A 23,656-nucleotide genomic window follows, 5' to 3' on the forward strand; every position below is an offset into this window, starting at 1 on the left:
AAGCTTCTATTTAGCTGCTTTTTAACAGGAAAGCAAGAGCTCATTTTTCCTCTTTATGCTTCCACCACTGTATGGCTGTCCCCAGAGACTAGCCATAGATGCAGTAAGAGCAGCTGGACAGGCAGAAATAACATTTCAGTAAAATTCTAATTCATTAATTTGCAAAAAAAAATCATAGACATAGAAAACAAACTTTTGGTTACCAAGGGGTAAGGAGATGGAAGATAAATTAGGAGTTTGTGATTAGCACATATACACTACTATATATAAAACAGATAAGCAAAAACCTACTGTAGAATCTAGGGGACTATATTCAATATTTTGTAATAACATGTAATAGAAAAGAATCTGAAAAAGAATATGCATATATATATGCACATACACGTATATATATTTAATCACTTCACTGTACACCTGAAAACTAACAGAGCTCTGTAAACCAACTACACCTCAATAAAAATTCAATTATTAAAGTAAATAGACTATTTAACCACACTTTTCACCTTGAAATTACCTTTACCAAGCTTCTATAAGTTTAGCTTTAAAGGAAAATTTGCTTTTGGCTCAAAGGATAGGCTCATTATTTTACCTGCTTTGAAAAAGAGTGTTAAAAGGCTTATTGTTTTCTAACATTAGAACTGATTACTATTTTCAAGTTAAACTTTGTATGTGTATATATATATATATATATATATATATATATATATATATATATATACACGCACACACACACACACACATATATATATAGAGATATAAATGCATCCTAACAAATATTCCTTCCACTCTGGCAAAGACCTTTGCATTAATTATTACATTATTATTTTTTAATTATTATTATTATTATTATTATTATTTGTCATACATTGATATGAATCAGCCATAGATTTACACATATTCCCCATCCTGATCCCCCCTCCCACCTCCCCCTCCACTCGATTCCTCTGGGTCTTCCCAGTGCACCAGGCCGGAGCACTTGTCTCATGCATCCCACCTGGGCTGGTGATCTGTTTCATCATAGATAGTATACATGCTGTTCTTTTGAAATATCCCACCCTTACCTTCTCCCACAGAGTTCAAAAGTCTGTTCTGTATTTCTGTGCCTCTTTTTCTGTTTTGCATATAGGGTTATCGTTACCATCTTTCTAAATTCCATATATATGTGTTAGTATGCTGTAATGTTCTTTATCTTTCTGGCTTACTTCACTCTGTATAAGGGGCTCCAGCTTCATCCATCTCATTAGGACTGGTTCAAATGAATTCTTTTTCATGGCTGAGTAATATTCCATGGTGTATATGTACCACAGCTTCCTTATCCATTCATCTGCTGATGGGCATCTAGGTTGCTTCCATGTCCTGGCTATTATAAACAGTGCTGCGATGAACATTGGGGTGCATGTGTCTCTTTCAGATCTGGTTTCCTCGGTGTGTATGCCCAGAAGTGGGATTGCTGGGTCATATGGCAGTTCTATTTCCAGTTTTTTAAGAAATCTCCACAGTGTTTTCCATAGCGGCTGTACTAGTTTGCATTCCCACCAACAGTGTAAGAGGGTTCCCTTTTCTCCACACCCTCTCCAGCATTTATTGCTTGTAGACTTTGGGATAGCAGCCATCCTGACTGGTGTGTAATGGTACCTCATTGTGGTTTTGATTTGCATTTCTCTAATAATGAGTGATGTTGAGCATTTTTTCATGTGTTTGTTAGCCATCTGTATGTCTTCTTTGGAGAAATGTCTGTTTAGTTCTTTGGCCCATTTTTTGATTGGGTCATTTATTTTCCTGGAATTGAGCTTCAGGAGTTGCTTGTATATTTTTGAGATTAATCCTTTGTCTGTTGCTTCATTTGCTATTATTTTCTCCCAATCTGAGGGCTGTCTTTTCACCTTACTTATAGTTTCCTTTGTAGTGCAAAAGCTTTTAAGTTTCATTAGGTCCCATTTGTTTATTTTTGCTTTTATTTCCAATATTCTGGGAGGTGGGTCATAGAGGATCTTGCTGTGATTTATGTTGGAGAGTGTTTTGCCTATGTTCTCCTCTAGGAGTTTTATAGTTTCTGGTCTTACATTTAGATCTTTAATCCATTTTGAGTTTATTTTTGTGTAAAAGAAATCAAAATATGTATAGAAATGAATGAAAATGAAAACACAACAACCCAAAACCTATGGGACACTGTAAAAGCAGTGCTAAGGGGAAGGTTCATAGCATTACAGGCTTACATCAAGAAACAAGAAAAAAAAACAAATAAATAACCTAATTCTACACCTAAAGCAACTAGAGAAGGAAGAAATGAAGAACCCCAGGGTTAGCAGAAGGAAAGAAATCTTAAAAATCAGGGCAGAAATAAATGCAAAAGAAACTAAAGAGACCATAGCAAAAATCAACAAAGCTAAAAGCTGGTTTTTTGAAAAAATAAACAAAATTGACAAGCCATTAGCAAGACTCATTAAGAAACAAAGAGAGAAGAACCAAATTAACAAAATTAGAAATGAAAATGGAGAGATCACAACAGACAACACTGAAATACAAAGGATCATAAGAGACTACTACCAGCAGCTCTATGCCAATAAAATGGACAACTTGGAAGAAATGGACAAATTCTTAGAAAAGTATAACTTTCCAAAACTGAACCAGGAAGAAATAGAAGATCTTAACAGACCCATCACAAGCAAGGAAATCGAAACTGTCATCAAAAATCTTCCAGCAAACAAAAGCCCAGGACCAGATGGCTTCACAGCTGAATTCTACCAAAAATTTAGAGAAGAGCTAACACCTATCTTACTCAAAGTTTTCCAGAAAATTGCAGAGGAAGGTAAGCTTCCAAACTCATTCTAGGAGGCCACCATCACCCTAATTCCAAAACCAGACAAAGATGTCACAAAAAAAGAAAACTACAGGCCAATATCACTGATGAACATAGATGCAAAAATCCTTAACAAAATTCTAGCAAACAGAATCCAACAACATATTAAAAAAATCATACACCATGACCAAGTGGGCTTTATCCCAGGAATGCAAGGATTCTTTAATATCCGCAAATCAATCAATGTAATACACCACATTAACAAATTGAAAGATAAAAACCATATGATTCTCTCAATAGATGCAGAGAAAGCCTTTGACAAAATTTAACACTCATTTATGATTAAAATGCTCCAGAAAGCAGGAATAGAAGGAACATACCTCAACATAATAAAAGCTATATATGACAAACCCACAGCAAGCATCACCCTCAATGGTGAAAAATTGAAAGCATTTCCCCTGAAATCAGGGACAAGACAAGGGTGCCCACTCTCACCACTACTATTCAACATAGTGTTGGAAGTTCTGGCCACAGCAATCAGAGCAGAAAAAGAAGTAAAAGGAATCCAGATAGGAAAAGAAGAAGTGAAACTCTCACTGTTTGCAGATGACATGATCCTCTACATAGAAAACCCTAAAGACTCTACCAGAAAATTACTAGAGCTAATCAATGAATATAGTAAAGTTGCAGAATATAAAATTAACACAGAGAAATCCCTTCATTCCTATATACTAACAATGAAAAAAAAGAAAGAGAAATTAAAGAAACAATACCATTCACCATTGCAACAAAAAGAATAAAATACTTTGGAGTATATCTACCTAAAGAAACAAAAGACCTATACATAGAAAACTATAAAACACTGATGAAAGAAATCAAAGAGGACACAAACAGATGGAGAAACCTACCATGTTCATGGATTGGAAGAATCAATATTGTCAAAATGGCTATTCTACCCAAAGCAATCTATAGATTCAATGCAATCCCTATCAAGCTACCAATGGTATTTTTCACAGAACTAGACCAAAGAATTTCACAATTTGTATGGAAATACAAAAAACCTCGAATAGCCAAAGTAATCTTGAGAAAGAAGAATGGAACTGGAGGAATCAACCTGCCTGACTTCAGACTCTACTACAAAGCCACAGTCATCAAGACAGTATGGTACTGGCACAAAGACAGAAATATAGGTCAATGGAACATAATAGAAAGCCCAGAGATAAATCCACGGACCTATGGACACCTTATCTTTGACAAAGGAGGCAAGGATATACAATGGAAAAAAGACAACCTCTTTAACAAGTGGTGCTGGGATAACTGGTCAACCACTTGTAAAAGAATGAAACTAATTATTACATTATTGTAACTGCAATTTCTCACCAAATCCTAGGGAGTACTGACATTTTGTCTAATAATAATCTCTATGGATCAGATAGAGGATCCCTCATGACCACTATCTGACTTTTTCCATCCTCCCATTTTCTTACTAGATGACAAAGACACAAAAATGACTTGCAAGTCAAGTATAAACGTCACTTAGTTGGAAAGAATTATCCAAAATTCGGAGATAAAAGAAAAGACAGTATAATGTGACTTTTCACTGACAAACGGGAATATTGTTTAACAAGGCCAACCAGAGTTTATTTCCAAGTTTGACTCGTTATAGTCTGTTTTGATATATTCCAGACAGTGTGAAGTGACATATTAACTTGTTTGTTTTTGTTTTGTAGAAATGGTAACAGCAAAAAATGGTTATGGGTGTCTTGCTCTATAAGACATTTACCAGTTTTGTATTTATCTAATGCAGCAATCTCACTCTTTCTTTAAAAATAAAAAAAAAACAAAAAACAAAACAGTTCCCTAAATATCATACTCACTCCTCATTTGTATGAGAGATGTTCAAGGTAGTGGTGGAGAGGGGTAATAAAAGTAAGTAAATAAATTAGTAAATTATTCTACAAAAATAATACTACAAATTTGGATTATAACAGATGCTATAAAGAAACTGTAGAATCATAAGAAAAAGCTCACTCATGAGCCATGGAGTATCTTTTCTGGTGAGGAGATCTTTGAACTGAAGCTTGCATTGTAAGAAGAAAGTAGCCCAATGATATTCTTCAGGAAAGAGGGACATGCCAGCCAGAGAGAGCTGCAAATACAAATGTGCTCTATCAAGAACAAATCTGGCAACTTAAAGGAAAAGAAAGGCTAGTGCATTTGGAGAGCAGTGACTGAGAAAAAAATGGCAGGGTTGGATTTGGAGATTACATAACATGGAATCTTGAAGGTAATAGTACATTTATTCTAAATTCAATGAAAAGACTAAAGGATTTTGTACAAGCACATGGCATAATCTCTATTGTACTATGCTTAGTCACTCAGTCATGCCCGACTCTTTGCAACCCCATGGGTTGTAGCCTGCCAGGCTCCTCTGTCCATGGGATTCTCCAGGCAAGAATACTGGAGGGGGCTGCCATGCCCTCCTCCAACATCTTCACAACCCAGGATCAAACCCAGGTCTCTTGCAGTGCAGGCAGATTCTTTACCATCTGAGCCATCAGGGAAGCCCAAGAATACTGGTGTGGGTAGTCCATCCCTTCTCCAGAGGATCATGCCCCTCTAGGATCCTAATCAAACTGGTGTTTTCTGTATTGCATGTGGATTCTTTACCAGCAGAGACACTAAGGAAATCCATAATCTGTTTCACATTAAGATAAAGTTGTTTTTTGTTTTTCCTTTTTTGGTTTAGTTTTGCTAGATTTAGCAAATAAAAATACAGAACATAATATATCTCATGACATATTGGGGACATATTTATACTTAAAATACATTCTTGTTCATCTCTTTCAAATTTAACCAGCTGTCTTTTATCTGGTGGCTTATACTGCTGCTTTGTGAAATACACATGGAAAAACAAGGGTAAAATCATGAGTACTTTAAAGACCAGAATGATAATCCCATGTGAGAAAAGGCAGCAAAAATGGCATTGACTTGGAGATAGCAGTGGATATAAACAGAAGAGGAGAGAGTCTAGAAACAGTTTGTAAACGGAGCTAAAAGGACTTATTGATCATCTATGCCCAGGTTATTCAACTGAGACCAAAAGAAAAAAAAAAAAAAAGGAAATAAAGAGAATTCCAAGAATTAGTCTTGATAAATAAGAAAATCACTGGACAATGTGAATGTTGTTCTACATGATTTTGATTATTTCATAACTTCCGCAGGGCTTATTTTTTCACAAAATGCATGATTGAACATTGATATTTTAATCTCTTGCATTTAGGTACTGATCTTATACTGATGGATTTTTTCAATAAAATAACACTGCTTAGCCCACAGTGGGATTTATATCCCTGATAACAGAATGGTGAAGGGCTATCCTGGGCTTCCCAAGTGGAGCTAGTGGTGAAGAGCCCACCTGCCAATGCAGGAGACATAAGGGACCCAAGTTCAATACCTGGTTCAAAGACCCCCTGAAGGAGAACATGGCAACCCACTCCAGTGTTCTTGCTTGGAGAATCCCCACAGACAGAGGAGCCTGGTGGGCAGTTCCACAGGATCGCAAAGAATTGGACACCCCTGAAGTGATTGAACAAGTCCGTGCAACAATGCAGAGACCCAAGTAACTGGAAAGCAGAATCAGGGAGTCCTTCTAGACCTTGTCAATGAAAATAATAATGTATAATTAACAATCTATACTGGGAATAGAAAAGAGGTTTTTTTGAACCAAACTGAGGACTATAGCCCAGATTATTTTGATAGACTGCTCTGGAGAAGCATGTTTTTCAGCGCAGTTTTATGTCTTGTTGGAACAAAGAACATTACACCAGTCAGGATGTCAAGAGTTAACAAACAAACAAACATTAGACCTGTCCATGGACAGCATGGCCTTGGCGCCTGGGTGGGGCATCTTACCAAAGGGTCAGCATCGGCATCCCAGGAAGGAAGGTGCTGAATCTTTATTTTTAACATGGGCATATTTTACTTCTGGTCAGGGTGCCTTTCCTTAATATTAACGCAGATGTACAATGGATTTTTAACAGGCCACAAACAGGCATGATATTCAAGATAACTCATGTATAAGCCAAAATGATTGTCCCATAACCTCAATATGTGAACATTTCTTTTGTCACCCACAAAAACCATGAAACTTGGCCACAGGTAAAAATGAAGTCCTTCAAAAACTATAGAAGCAAGGTAACTGCAGATTTAGAGGGTTCAGAATCCATGCCAGAGCCCATAAAGGGAGCCAGCTCAGGGAGCGGGTGAGTGAGGCCCACGGTGGCTCTGTGCCTCTCTTGAGCCTGGGCAGAGGAGGGCACAGATGGAGGCTGGAGCCCTGCGTGTCTGACCACTGCACATAGATGCAAAGCATGCTTGCACATTGATGAGCATGATGTTCTCTGTCATGCTGCTCATCAGAGATACATTCTCAGTGACAAAATTAAGTAATGTCTATTAAGCTACAGTTTTTTAGGATAGAAAATGGCTAAAATATAAAAGAATGACTGGACTGTAGCCAAATCCCAGATCCTGAACTGACAATGACTGAATGAGCGATAATTAAATTAAAGACATTCATAAATCATATTATTTATTTTTACTCCACAAGATTTATTTTCTTGTCCTCATTTCAACAAACTCACCAATGCTATAATTAGTGTCAAAATGTTCACATAATTTCTGTGATATTGTCAGCAATGATTTCAAGAATTTAAAATCTAAGTGTAATTGTATTTAAAGTGAAAAGTCAACATATAACTCCATAAGGGTAAAATGAAATGGAAAAATAATACTTTTAGAAATATTTTCACATGATTCAAGTTATAGATATCACAAAATATACAAAATTATCTAGTAAAATTAAAATGCAGGTTGTTTCTGGCTAAGATGGAATAAGAGGAGCTAGATGAACTGTCCTATCTGAAGCAAAAAGAAAAAATACATTTAAAACACAGGTTTTAAAGACACTGGATATTGGACAAGACCAGCCAGTGATCCCTGGGAGGGGAACACTGACTGAAACAGCCCAGCAGTGTCTGTCTTGCTCACCACCAGCACAATAGAGAGGGGAGGGCTTGGTGGACAAGCAGGGCCCAGAGAACCAGGCTGAATTCTCCTGCTACCCTGATGGGGAGAAGAGAGTTTCACAGAGAGACTGCCAGCAGTTCAGAAAATCACTGTCTCCTATGCAGCTGCACTGTGAGCAAACTACCTAGGGTCTTGGCAAGTCCCCTCCAAGAGGATGAGAGGTAATCGGATGTGGTGCTCACGAAAATCCAAGAAGGGCGCCTTTCCCCAGTGACCAGACTGGGAAACCTCATGGTTTCTGGGGCACTGGATGAGGGGATTATATTTCACATAAGGAAACTTCAGAAGCAGATCAATATGGTGTTCTTGATGATGGTGCTGTGTTCATAAACATATATATATATATATATATATATATATATATATATATACATATATATATGGAAACTGTTCAGATTGTACACCAGAATATGTGCAGTTATTGTATGGCAATGATACCTCACATTTGCCTTAAAAATTAAAAGGTGAATACATATTATCTATGTATAAATTATAATCAAAATGTTTAAATAATGCTTCAATTTATTTAGTTTTTTTAAAACAACCAAAGGTTAGGAAATTCCCTGGCAGTCTAGTGATTAGAACTCTGTGCTTTCACCAACAAGTTTCAGTCCCTGGTGGGAGAACTAAAGTCCTTTGAGCTGTGTGGAGAGGCCAAAAAAAATAAAATTAAAAAGAAAAGAAAAGAATGACTATAAGAAAAAAAATCAAACATTGGAAGTAATTTTATCAGTAAAACTATTGCATACATCTAGTTGTCAATGAGGGTAATCAGTTTCATGGTTCACGCACATGACCTCTAAGTGCACACATAAATGGGGATTGGGAGAAAATGTAATGGTTTTATCTTGCATGATCCTCTGCAGCCCTGAGTAATAGTGTGAATCCACACTATCGCTGGTCACCTCCAGAACTCCAAACTGGACCAGGGAAAGAAGCAGAAAATGGACCCTCCACGGTCTGGGTAAGGAAGCTACATGTTGCAGGGAGCTGTGGTCGGCGGATTTGTGGGAGAAACCTCAGCAAGCTCACCAACCAGCCCTTCCTCTGGGTTCTTCCCGTTCCATAGGCTTCCCCTCTTTTGGAGTCTGTGATCTTCATCAGCAGCCTCAAGGCCTTCCAATGTGTCACCTAGCATTTCTTTCTTTCTTTTTTAGGGTCAAGATCTTTATTTCCTGATTTAAAAAATTGTCCCCATCACAGACTTCCTAGGTTCTCTTGTACCTTTGTCCCATTGGCTCCTGACAGGGGCTCCGCACAGCTCTTTTCTTCCCGCTGCCCACCCATCAACCTGAGTTTGACAGATCAATTCGATTTGTCCTTCCAACCTGTGGGAGCAAGGATTGGAATCTTCTGGCAGGTGGAGAGTTCCTCAATAGCCAGTGTTTAAGCCTAATCCATCACTCTTTAGTTCTGCTTGCTCTTAGCTTTTGGGGCTTTGGCACCAGTATGCTCTGGGCATGAGCAAGTTGCTTTATAGAAGCCAGCATGAGGAGTCCAGGCAGTGCCAGCCACAAGGCGTTCAAGAAGACAAAGTAAAACCAGAAGTCGAGTGGGTGTCCCAGCTCCCCGAGCTGGAATCCATTATGGTACTCTGTCAGGAAATAGAGCACATGTCCGTATACCTGACCCACAGAGACCACAAGCTTTAGGACAAAGTGGGGGCATTGCTGGTGGAGAGAAGCGATCATCCATACGCTGAGTGGTCCCCACAGGTAAGCCATGATAGTCTCCATGCATATCATGCAGTTATCATTCAGGACATACTAGCTGTCTCTTGCAGCAGTGTCATAGCTTCAGGGAAAGGCTTTGCCAAGGTTCTGCCCCTGCTTCTTTGAAATACAAGGTGACATATAGCTAGAAGACAGATAGACCACATCTTTATCCATTCATCACTTGATGGACATTGACTATCATAAATAGTGCTGCAATGAACACTGGGGTGTATATCTTTTTCAATTGTACTTTTCCTTCGAATTTACTCAGCCGTATAAAAGAATGAAATAATGTCATTTGCAGGAACATGAATGGACCTACAGATTATCATATGACCTACAGAGACATATTGGGATACTCTTCCCAAAGTTGAGATAAGAAGGTTTGGTCTCCGAAAGGTCCGCATGGCAGAGGCTGAACCAGCCCTCAAGTGAATGAACCCACATACTGCAAACCAGCACAAGGACAGTCTCTGCCAAGTCCCCAGCAGGACGACCACAGCACAGCCTCCCAACAGCCACGGGGTCACAGCTGAGACTCCAGAGACAGAAGGGGCCAGCCAGGATCTGCCAGGGGCATGGAGGGGGGCAGTCATCAGGCACAGAGCTGTCCGGCCTCAGGCCCAGAGGCCAGAATGGGTGTGTGGGGCTGGTGGTCATGTCTTTGTAGACCTGCAACCAACCCGCAAGAAAACCTATTTTTTTTAATTGAAGTGCAGTTGATTTACAGTGTTATATTAGTTTCAGGAGTGAGGAAGAGTGACTCAGATTCTCTTACATTATAGATTATTACAAGATGCTGAGTAGAGCTCACTGTGTTAAACAATAGGGTCTTGTTGTTTATCAATTTTATGTACAGTAGTGGGTATATGTTAATCTCAACCACCTAATTTATCCTTCTCCTTCTTCCTCCCTTTGGTAACAATAAGTTTTCTATGTCTGTGAGTCTGTTGCAGTTTTGTATATAAGTTAATCTGTGTCACTTTAAAAATTCCACATATAAATAATATCATATGATATTCATCTTTCTTCATCTGGCTTACTTCATCTTGTGTGATAATCTGTAGGTCCATTCATGTTCCTGCAAATGGCATTATTTCATTCTTTTATACGGCTGAGTAAATTCGAAGGAAAAGTACAATTGAAAAAGATATACACCCCAGTGTTCATTGCAGCACTATTTATGATAGTCAATGTCCATCAAGTGATGAATGGATAAAGATGTGGTCTATCTGTCTTCTAGCTATATGTCACCTTGTATTTCAAAGAAGCAGGGGCAGAACCTTGGCAAAGCCTTTCCCTGAAGCTATGACACTGCTGAGAGAGAGACCGTATTGAGAGGCGGGTCTCCTGAGCTGGACTCAGTGAAGCACACAAGTGTGTACTTCAGTTAACTTATTTTGGGAATGTTTATAATAAGAGAAACAGATAAGGCACCGCTCTCAGGTCAGGGCCCCTCTTGCTGGGCAGACAGAAAGGTTAGATCGACAATGCTGAGACAGTCTTCACTCAGGCAGAAGACAAATTTTCCCAGAGTTAAGATGGAACTCCATAGCAGACCTAGATCCACTTGTGGATAATGGATATTTCCAATGGAAAGAGAAGGGGGAGGGCAAACAGGCAGAATTTTCCTAGTAGCACATGATCCTGGTCTTCTTAGGACACTCTGACCTCAGCATGAAGATGGTTATATTCTAGCTCATTAATTAAAATTACCAAAATAATGTTTTTCTTTTGAAAAGTGATTTCACAGAGGGTACAAGTGTACATGGTACCATTAACAAAGAGATCCTGAGAGCTGTTTCCTGATTACAGAAATCCATTTCTGGACCATCAAAGGAATGCAATTATGCAGATTTATGTAAATACTGTATGCAAATCACCTTCTAAATAAAGTGTGGAGGGGATAGAGCAAGCTCTGATCTGTGACTTGTCAATCTAAAGCTGTTTAGTGGGAAAGGATGCTAACGAAACCTGAGTGATGGAAGATAAACCTTACTTCTTCCATTTATTTTGGAAATAATTGGATTTGGGTAAGCTAAGTAGTCATTCAAGCTAACAAGATTGCAATGCCCTCCTGGTTATCTTGAATACTAAGCAATGCCAGTTTTTCTGGTACAGCAGCAGCCAACTCTATATGGCACTGAGCCTTTGGGCATAACTTTGGAATAGTATTCATACATCTTCCAAGCCTCCTCTACCAAATACTGGCCATGACAGCCCCGCAGCCTTGCTTGATCCTCCTGGGGTCTCGGCTTTCCCGTCTGTGTCATCCAAGAGAGGGAGTAATGGTGTATGGAGCAGCAGACTGAGGTCTCGTATCACACCAAGTGGTTTAGTCACAGCTCTTTGGTGTATTGATCTTATTGTTTTTAAATAAACATGCTGTAAACAATCTATTGACCTTACCTGTTGGTTATAAAGGCATATGTAAGAATGAAACCTGTAAATAACTGTGACGTATGAGCAAATGCCCTTGCTGCCCATCAGAACCTTTGAGGAAATCTTCACAAATATAAAACAGAATTGGAATGAAGGGGGAAAAGAAGCAAAAGAAAACTGAGACACAAATCCAAAACTGAGCTCTCAAAACTCATGAGGAACTGACACACAGATAGGAGAGGAGAGATTAGAAGGGCCTGTCTCTTCCCCCGTCAGTCAGTTGAGCCAATCACACTGTGTCTTCCTTCTCCTGCACTGGGTCTTCCCAGTGTCTGGATTCCTGCAAGATCAACCTGTACATCAAAGGAGAGTGGCCAACTTTGGGAGTTATGAGTGATGTGCTGAGAACCAGACTCACCCCCAAGTGGTTCCAGCCTTCCATTAGACATGAAAGACTAAAAACCATCAAAGACAGAATGCTCCATTCCAAAGGGATGAATCCAGAGTCGCCCCCTCTGCTCTAAGGGCAACAATGTTGCTGGGAAACGAGGTATCCAATATGTAAGTGAGTACTGAGTAGTACTTCATTAATAAATATGAATCAACTGTTAAGGAACATTAAGTGTATGAAGACAAGACCCTCAAAAGATGGGCCTACAGACCATAGAGGAAGCAAAGATAATTAGAGTTTCTATGACTGTTTAAGCATGTTTTGATTGAAGTGAAGTGAAGTGAAGTCACTCAGTTGCATCCAACTCTTTGTGACCGCATGGACTGTAGCCTACCAGGCTCCTCCGTCCATGGGATTTTCCAGGCAAGAGTACTAGAGTGGGTTGCCATTTCCTTCTCCAGAGGATCTTCCTGACCCAGAGATTTGATTAGTATCCTAATAATCCCCAATTTCTAAACTACCTATGGCACTGGCTCTCAGACAGGGTGATCTTGCTACCTCCCACTGCTCCCCTCAAAAATATTTGGCAACTTTAAGGTGCAATTTTTTTCCTATTGGTCTCTAGTGGGTAGAAGTCAGGCAATCCTGTTTTCTACAGGTTTATGTGTGTGATACATAGTCATTAGTATCTGACTTTGCACTCCCATGGACTGTAGCCCACCAGGTTCCACTGTTCATGGGATTTTCCACACAAGAATACTGTTGTGGGTGCCACTTCCTACTTCAGGTGATCTTCATGACCCAGGGAGCAAATCTATGTCTCTCGAGTCTCCTGCATTGGAAGATGGATTATTTACCACTGAGCCACCTGGGAAGACAGCAGTGTCCAGGATTATTAAATATGCACATAAAATACAGGAGGAAACAAAGGTAAACTTACTGACTGTGTGTGTGTGTGTGTGTCTGTCTGTCTGTCTCTTTCTCTGTCCATCTGTTCAGTCCTGTCTAACTTAAAAGCCAAATCAGTGATAGGTATTTTGATAATAATAAAGCTGTATGCAATGTCCTTCGTCCCTGTCCTTTGAGATAAAAGTCTTTTGCTTTAGTCTCCTAGGCCTCCCCTGAGTCTCAAAAGGCTGACTCATGAGCTAGTCAATAAGAAATGTGAAGATGTAGAAATGAAAAAATAGTTGTTGAACTGGAAACCAGTAACAATCTAGACTATAAATACAGAATTAGAAGCAGAATCACCAAGCTTCTAATTCTCTGAAAGATGTAGATTAGAAGTCTGACACACATTCCTATGTTGTTTTTACAGGAAGCAGATCCTCACCAGATGAAAACTTCTGTCTACAAGAACTTAGACGTTGGACTGGTTTAAACTAGAAGGCTGATGATGCTTAAAACTTCACCTTGATACCAACCAATAAGATAATTTTGCATAATCCCACACACTGCAGCTCCCTTCCTCACACTGCCTCTACTGCCCCTTCCCTGAAACTACTGGGGGACATTCTGAGCATTAGTAACCCTTTCTCCTTGCTTGGCCCCTCCATAAATACTGCATTTTCCTTTCCCATAACCCAATGTCAATAAATCGGCTTTTCTGTGCATGGAAAAGTGGACCCAAACCAAATTTGGTTCAGGAGTAAAAAAAGTCAAGGAAATCTCCAATAATTGAGATTTGAAAGATAAGTTGATCAAAAGCACGTGTGCAAGAGAGAAAAAGGTTGAAAACCATAGATCTAAGATGAGAGGTGTCCCAGGGCCATCAATGATTGTATAATCAGAAAACAAAGGAGAAAGAAGTAGATAATTATGGAAATCATAACAGAACATTTTCTTGAGTTTAAGTTTCAAAAAGTCTATCTATCTTGACTAATAAAAATAACTCACATTCAGAAAAATCTTTCTCAAATTAAAAGTCTATTGTGGAGAGGGAGGTGGGAGGGGGGATCGGGATGGGGAATACATGTAAATCCATGGCTGGTTCATGTCAATGTATGACAAAAACCACTACAATATTGTAAAGTAATTAACCTCCAACTAATAAAAATAAATGGGAAAAAATAAATAAAAATCTATTGTGGTGATGAAAAAGACAAAATTCTGAAACAAACTGAATGTAGAGGGAATGAAAGATTGTTAGGTACCATTTACTTCCTCAGAAATTCAAAGAAAAGTAGTCAGTCAAAGGTAAAACTTTAAAATTTCTGAGAGAAAATTGCAACTCTACTTTAATAATCAACATTTTGAGAACAAAATAAAATTTATTTTTGACATGTAGGAAATATTATGTAGAAAAATAAATGTTGATATTGAATAATAAAACAAAATAAATTATCCTTATCCTTTTAAAGTTGACAACACAAATATCACAAAATACAGAAAAAATATCATTTTAAAATAATACAGTTATGTAATATTTTTCCTATAGCTTTTGTATAGAACTGAATGATTAGCTTCTTTGTATTGAGTATCAAGACTTACAAAGTTTGGTATTTACTATTAAATAAATGTGGCTATATTGAGAAATTGAAGAGATACAAAGTCCAGAAATAGATTCATGTAGATACTTGATAAATGAAAGTACACCACTGCAGAGCAGAGAGAAATAGTTGATTTGGGTTCAATTAGATAGCCAAAAAAAAAAAATAATAATAATAATAATTTTAATCCTTCCCTCATTTCATATTCAAGCATTAAGTTGTAGGTACATTCAAGATTTTAAAAGGAAAAGTACTAAATCTTTTGGGAAATGTAGTGGTTTTATAACCCTGGAGTAGAGAAAGTCTTCTTAAGTCCCCAAAAGTACTAATCATGAAAAATAAAGGATAGATAAACCAGTCTATTAAAATTAATTATTCATTTAAAAAAGTTACTAAAAAATGAAAGAGTGAAAAATTAAAACTCAAAGTGGTAAACGTGTTTGCAACATATATTACCAACAGTAGTCTCAAGACCAGAATGTGAAACTAACTCCTAATATAAGAAGATGGCAGCAGAGGGAGAGATGGTTGGATAGCATCACCAACTCAATAGACATGATTTGAGCAAATTTCAGGAGATAGTGAAGGACAGGGAATGCAGTTCATGGGGTCACAGAGGCAGACAGGACTTAGCAACTAAACAACAGCAATTCTAGGAAAAAAAAAAAAATATATATATATATATATATATATATGTATATATATATATATATATATATATGTCAGATGGTTCAGGAGAAAAAATATTTGTAAGTGATTTGAACAGATGATTCATCAAAAAATATTTGAAAGGCCATTTAGCATACAAAAAGGCACTCAATCTCATTAAGGAAATACAAATCTCATTAAGGAAATACAAACTAAAATTTTAAAAATGCGTTGAAATTCCACTATTAATCCTTCAGAATATACAAAATTAAAGCGTGGTAGTACTGCATGCTGGTGATAATACAGGCAACTTCATGCACTGCTGATGGAAGCATTAATTGGAGATTTGTTTATATTCTAAAGTTAAATATAAATATACCTGAAGTGCCAGGAATTTCAGTCTTAGTTATATATCCAACAGAAATGCTTGCATAGCAAAAAGCATGTCAGTGAAGCTCATAACAACATTACTCACCTAGTAAAAATTGGAAATCAAATTGATTCCTTCAAATAGGTTCTATGAAAAAAAATTTTTGCAGTAGCACACAATTGAATACTCTCCTCTTTATTTCAAATTTTAAAAATCAATCATTTTTTCCATGGCAAATTTTCTCTAGCTCTTCAATAACCTATTGAAATTTATTAATATCCCTTGGAATGTAATATATCTGACTTAAAGGTTTGGCTTCATTTTGAAAGACCTCAACGCCTTGGATTCACAAGCAGATTAAGGGACAGATTTGTGTTTCTACTGACTGTGGTTTTCCTCTGTCTTCATTTATCTCTGTGCCTTGTACTGAACATAGGCAGAAAGCTTTGTTATGATGTCTTTAGCACTTGTTGAAATCCTCAATTCTAGTTTTTTCACTTTATTCTTATACTTTGCATTTATACAAATACAAACAATTTCTGCTGAATTTTTAATTTTTCTGTATTTCTGTTTTTTCACTAGCTGTTTTATTTATTTATTTTTTTAGCATGCTAAAATTTTTGCTTTCCTTTATCAATTATTTCCTAAGTTACAAGGATCTTTTAAGCTGAAATTCAGAATATCACTTTTGAAACCCACCTGATTTTTTGACACACATCACAACTGGAAATGTTAAGATTGTTTTGTTTTCTAAAACTTTTTAAAAGCTGCATTCCTAAAGTGCAAGAAATAGGTCACACCTTTTCTCCAAGGTAACTTTGTATTTTCTCCCTTAATTCTGTCACTTTCATGTAGGTTTCTTTTTGTACCTCTCCTTTCATCATTAACAAATTTTGTTTCTTAAATAAATAGAAGACAGGATATGTTGGTTTCTGAACAACAGATTTCAAGTTACAGTCCTCATCCACAGTTGTTTCTACCAGAAGTAAAGACCATAAACTAATTGCCAGGTAGCCAAGTTTTGTATGGATACTCAATGAACACAAAGCGTAGCTTGTTATACAATACCAAGGCAATTTTTAGAAGCTATGCCCTATCATAAAAATATAACTATGCTACCATTTCCAAGTATGTGAACTATGGAAATATTTTTCTAATTAAGAGCTGAACCAGAGATGAAAAGTTGAACCATTATGAAAAGCTGAGATATGGTGAGTTAAGTCCACACACAAGATACAATTAAGGATGGTTATCTTTCCTTCCCATGCTTTGGGAAGCAGACCTATATGGGTCACTTCTTTGATTTCTTCCTTCTCTTAGGTTTGTCAAAAGAAAGGGAGTGAATTGCAGTAATTCTAATATCTATTCTCTTTGTCCACACTAATCCTCGCTACACTTCTCTTGCTGTGTTCCAATAACCATGCCCTGTCTTTTTCTCTAGATCTAGGAGTGTTAATGACCCAGATTTAATAGTCCAGAATACAATTCTCTTCTCGCTTTCCTACGTCCTGCCCACACCTTTGTCACTTGATTTATGCTGACTTAACTCTTGTTACTTGACTCACTTCTAGTCACCTGTTTTGAGTATGCCCTCTATTTCTGTCAGGACCCTGACTTATTCATGAGGGAAAATGAAATGATACACTATATATATGGTTAAAGTTGGGGATAACCATGAAGTAAAATAATAACAGAGATGTAGAGTAACTGGTCCTGAAAGATCGTGTGGTCTAACTTCAGTATGATAATACTCCTCCTTAAACCAGCAGACAAGACAGAACAAAACAACTCTTGTTTATTACATGGCTAATTAATTAATGGGCCAGAAGTCAGATTTACTGATTCGACTCACAACTTTTTATATGTTTATATGCTCTTTTGTCCCTTTTCTTTAAATATTTATTTTGGGTAGATCACCTAACCACTTGAGAATGTTCATGGTATACACAATGTAGCATTTGTATCCAAATGCTTATTGTTCTCCTAGGAGATGAGTATCTCTTTATGCTGATAGGCAATTTTGAAACATGTTTACTCACCCAGATGTTTGCAATTTTCCAATTATAAGAGGAATAGAGGTGTAAACTCTTCTAGTTGCTTTAGCTATCAGAAAAGTAATATAAAGACAAGGTACTTAATAATCCATTTCAGATTTAATACTATTCCCTAACACTTAAGGACACTTGCCAAAGTACATTAACTTATTTTCTAAGCCATCTCTAATCTAAGGTTACCTATGAAGAGAAAAGCAAGACTAGACACCTTTCAGCAGAGACAACCATACTATGCCTTCACGAAAAAAATGGATTTTGTTTTTCAGATATAGGAAAGACATTTGCTTGGATCTCTGAGATTGATTCATGCTAACAGCAGTTTTTATTTAATTTTAAAATATGTTCCATGTGAAACATAAAGTAAGTGAATCCAACAACACCTTTGGCTGACACATGCTGTAAAACATGGTTGATGACATACAGTCATCTCTTTGTGCTATAAAATAGGTTTTAAGACATTATTATCTTTCACTAGTGCCCATGTGCAAGAAAGAAAAATGATGGCAAAACAGGAGAGAAGCTAACATTTTTTAAGTGTACGGATTTTGTGGTTTTTACTAATTCAACTATGGAATGTGTCCCTTAAGTATTAATGCAATAAATTTATCTCCATAAGTTTTTACCACAGTTGTTTTCAAGGAGTTTGTTCAGTAAATTGTATTATCGGTAGCATAAGAACATCCCACTAATGTTCTATTTTATACTATGACATCACCTCCATTAGAATCTCTTCATAGTGGCTTTCTTTATGTTGTATCTAGTTAGAGTATCTTTTTCATTCTATTAAAGGACCTCTTTTTCATCTCTATTATTTCATCTCTATTGTTTCTCAATTTTATATTGAGATAATCATAACTTAATACTTTCTTTGTTATGTGTTTAGTTGCTAAGTTGTGTTCAATACTTTTGTGACCCCATGGACTGTAGCCCACCAAGTTCCTCAGTCCATGGGATTTCCTAGACAAGAAAGAATAATGGAGTGGCCATTTTCTTCTCCAGGGGATCTTCATGACCCAGGGAACAAACCCACATCTCCTTCATTTCAACCAGATTCTTGTGTTGCTGAGCTACTGGTGAATCCTCCTAAAGTAAAACTGAATGACTATGGAATAATTTAGAAAAACATTAATAAATGCAATTTGATTTTTAATTTTACTTTATTCTCTCTCTGGCTCAATTTGAAATTAAGTTTACAAAGAAGAATGCTATCTGTCTCATCTCCTGACTCAAAGTGCACTTGAGCATTGGCTAGTTTGGACAGAATACTTTATTGGAGAGACACCCAATTTTGTGATAATAATAAAGACCTAAATAATATTTTCTTCCATGAAAAAGAAATGGTTCAAGATAGTAGAATGAGTTTTCTAAATTTCTGCAACAATCATATCTGATATTTTAAAGAAAGGTCCATATCTAGCTGTCTATTTATCTCTATTATTTAAAGTTCAAAATTTAACATTTATCTTAATGTTTGAAACACAGTACTAATGCAGTTTAAATTATTGAGTGAGTAAATAAAAGAGAAACATATTTGGTATGTGATGGTTTTTGTTATGAGAATTAAAAATTGAAATGATATTTATCTACATATATACTAAGTAAATATGGTCATTTAAATTGCTTGACAAGAGATCGGATAAGCTGAAACTGGAGAAATTGTGATAAAATTTGTCAAATTGAAAGCTTATAGAAGACATGGAAAATTATCAGGGATTCTCACAGAAGAAAATTCATAAAAGTTTAAGAGCTGTGTGTATGCATACATGCTCAGTTGTTCAGTCATGTCCGACTCTTTGAGACACTATGGACTGTAGCCTACCAGTCTGAGGTGAGCAACCTCCATCAAATAGTAAATATAATATTTTCAAAGGAATAAAATATATCCCAGAATAAATAATATCAATATACAAAGAGATAAAATCCCATCAGAAACACCAATCTAATAACAAGCAAACATGTGTCAGAAAAGTTGTGTAACAACAAAATCCATGTACATATACAAGAAAGCATGACCCTGTGCATCTGTAGGGTGGCACCTGAGCCAGATGCAAGCTTGGGGAACACAGATTGCTGCCCCCTGCCCCCAAAGTTTCAGGTCCACCAGGCTTGGGAAGCACACATTCAGAAATACCAACTGTCCAATGCTGTTACTGAACACTCATTCCTGCGCCCCCCACACAGTGAGACCAAACAGATCAAAATGTCAGAATTTGGAGCAGAGAAAAGTTTACTGAAGGGCAATCCATGGAATTGGGTGGCTTGTGCCTAAAAAAACCTGAACACCTGGAAGGGTTTCAAAAAGGCATTTTTAAAGGCAAAGTGAGGGAGGGGCGTGGTTGGAAATTTGAAATAGAGAGGGCTGGACTTAGGCACACCAGGCACAAAAGAATTTAGGGACAGAGACGGAGTTCTGAGTTTAAATGGTGATCATCCCAGCCCTCTTCTTGTTTGTCTTCTAGGATGATAGAAGCCAGGATTATAGTCTAAGTATACATCGATGAGATTCCACTCTGGGTTAATAAATAGTTACAAAAGAAAATACTCAAAACTATTAATCATTTTGAGTCCTTTCCAAAAAACCACTTTGGCTTTGCCTCAACCCACTAACATTAGTACCAACATTTGACCAAGACGATCACATCCCCACCTCCGCCCACAGTATGTGTCTTAGCGATTCTTTCCCACAAAGTCAGAGAACAGGTAGCACTTCTACTATAAAGATAGGGGCAAAAACAAACAAAAACAAAAAGCACCCTGAGGAAACAGAAAAAGCAGAGAAGCTTACAGAAGTGAAAAGAAAAATACAATGCTCAAACTTCGATAAGAAAAGATATTCCATCCATGAAACAAGATTTCCTTAGAATATAAAGTAAAACACATAAAACATAAAAAGGGAGTTTTGGAATAAAAGTATCATGGCAGGAATTCAAAATTTGGTAGAAAAAAATTAAAGCTAAAGAAATCTCCTACTTTTGCATTCCAGTCCCCTATAATGAAAAGGACATCTCTTTTGGGTGTTAGTTCTAGAAGGTCTTGTAAGTCTTCGTAGAATCATTCAGCTTTAGCTTCTTCAGCATTACTGGTCGGGGCATAGACTTGGATCACTGTGATATTGAATGGTTTGCCTTGGAAACGAACGGATTATTTTGTTGTTTTTGAAACTGCATCCAAGTACTGCATTTTGGACTCTTTTGTTGATTATGATAGCTACTCCATTTCTACTAAAGGATTCTTGCCCACAGTAGTAGATATAATTGTCATCTGAGTTAAATTCAACTATTCCAGTCCATTTTGGAGAAGGCAATGGCAACCCACTCCAGTACTCTTGCCTGGAAAATCCCATGGGCGGAGGAGTCTGGTAAGCAGCAGTCCATGGGGTCGTGAAGAGTTGGACATGACTGAGTGACTTCACTCTCACTTTTCACTTTCCTGCATTGGAGAAGGAGGTGGCACCCACTCTAGGGTTCTTGCCTGGAGAATCCCAGGGAAGGGGGAGCCTGGTGTGCTGCCATCTATGGGGTCACACAGAGTCGGACACGACTGAAGTGACTTAGCAGCAGCAGCAGCAGCAGTCCCTTTTAGTTCGCTGATTCCTAAAATGTTGATGTTCACTCTTGCCATGCCCTGTTTGACCACTTCCAATCTGCCTCGATTCATGGACCTAACATTACAGGTTCCTATGTAATATTGCTTTTTACAGCATCAGATTTTACTTGCATCACCAGTCACATCCACAAGTGGGGGGTTGTTTTTGCTTAGACTCCATCTCTTCATTCCTTCTGGAGTTATTTCTCCACTGATCCAGTAGCATATTGTGCACCTACCAACCTGGGGAGTTCAGCAAAGCAAAGGCTAACAGAGTTTGAAAAGAGAACGCACTGGTCATAGAAAACACCCTCTTCCAACAACGCGAGAGAAGACTCTGCACATGGACATCACCAGATGGTCAATAACAAAGTCAGATTCATTATGTTGAAGTGAAGTGAAGTCGCTCAGTGGTGTCCGACTCTTTGTGACCCCATGGACTGTAGCCTATCAGACTCCTCCGTCCATGGTATTTTCCAGGCAGGAATACTGGAGTGGGTTGCCATTTCCTCCTCCAGGGGATCTTCCCAACCCAGGGATTGAACCCAGGTCTCTCACATTGAAGGCAGACACTTTACCATCTGAGCCACAAAGGAATTCTTTGCTGCCAAAGATGTAGAAACTTTATGCAGTCAGCAAAAACAAGACTGGGAGCTGACTGTGGCTCAGATCATGAACTCCTTAATGCCAAATTTAGAGTTAAATTGAATAAAGCAGGGAAATCCACTAGACCATTCATGTATGACCTAAATCAAATCCTTTACAATTATACAGTGGAAGTGACAAACAGATTCAAAGGATTAGACCTGATAGGTGGAGTGCCTAAAGATCTATGGATGGAGATTTGTGACATTGAACAGGGGGCAGTGATCAAGACAATCCCCAAGGGGAAAAAAAAATACAAAAATGGCTCTCTGAGAAGGACTTACCAATAGCTGAGAAAAGAAAAGAAGTGAAAGGCAAAGGAGAAAAGGAAAGATATACCCATTTCAAAGCAGAATTTGAAAGAATAGCAAGGAAAGACAAGACAACCTTCATCAGTGATCAATGCAAAGACACAGAGGAAAACAAGATAATGGGAAAGACTAGAAATCTCTTCAAGAAAATTAGAGATACCAAGGGAACATTTCATGCAAAGATGGGCAAAATAAAGGACAGAAATGGTAAGGACCTAACAGAAGCAGAAGATATTAAGAAGAGGTGGCAAGAGTACACAAAAGAGCTATACAAAAAAAATATCTTGATGACACAGATAACCACCATGTTTTGATCACTCATCTAGAGCCAGATATCCTAGAATGCAAAGTCAAGTGGTCCTTAGGAAGCATCACTACGAACAAAGCTAGTGGAGGAGATGGAATTCAAGTTGAACTCTTCAAATCCTAAAATTGCTGTACTCCATATGCCAGCATATTTGGAAAACTCAGCAGTGGCAACAGGACTGGAAAAGGTCAGTTTTCATTCCAATCCCAAAGGAAGCCAATGCCAAAGAATGCTCAAACTACCACATAATTGCACTCATCTCACACACTAGCAAAGTAATACTCAAAATTCTCCAAGGCAGGCTTCAACACTATGTGAACCGTGGACTTCCAGATGTTCAAGCTGGATTTAGAAAATAAAAAGGAACCAGAGATCAAATTGCCAACATCCATTGAATCATTGAAAAAGTGAGAGTTCCAGAAATACATCTACTTCTGCTTTTTTTACTATGCCAAAGCTTTTGACTGTGTGGATCACAGCAAACTGTGGAAAATTCTGGAAGTGATGGGAATACCAGACTACCTGACCTGCCTTCTGAGAAATCTGTATGCAGGTCAAGAAGCAACAGTTAGAACTGGACATGGAACAACAGACTGGTTCCAAATCCGGAAAGGAGTATGTCAAGGCTGTATATTGTTACCCTGCTTATTTTACTTATATGCAGAATACATCATGCAAAATGCTGAACTGGATGAAGCACAAGCTGGGATCAAGATTGCTGAGAGAAATAGCAATAACCTCAGATATGCAGATGACACCACACTTATGGAAGAAAGCAAAGAAGAACTAAAGAGCCTCTTGTTGAAAGTGAAAGAGGAGAGTGCAAAAGTTGGCTTCAAACTCAACATTCAGAAAACTATATCATAGC

At 37.7% G+C, this 23,656-nt stretch overlaps 1 pseudogene; it reads right to left on the bottom strand.

Moving 5' to 3' along the window:
* Positions 1–9,298: 9,298 nt before the first annotated feature.
* Positions 9,299–10,266, bottom strand: LOC133072729 (3-beta-hydroxysteroid-Delta(8),Delta(7)-isomerase-like; annotated as a pseudogene).
* Between the last annotated feature and the right edge of the window lie 13,390 nt (positions 10,267–23,656).

The sequence above is a fragment of the Dama dama genome, chromosome 18 (genome assembly GCF_033118175.1).
Source record: "Dama dama isolate Ldn47 chromosome 18, ASM3311817v1, whole genome shotgun sequence".
Taxonomy (NCBI): domain Eukaryota; kingdom Metazoa; phylum Chordata; class Mammalia; order Artiodactyla; family Cervidae; genus Dama; species Dama dama.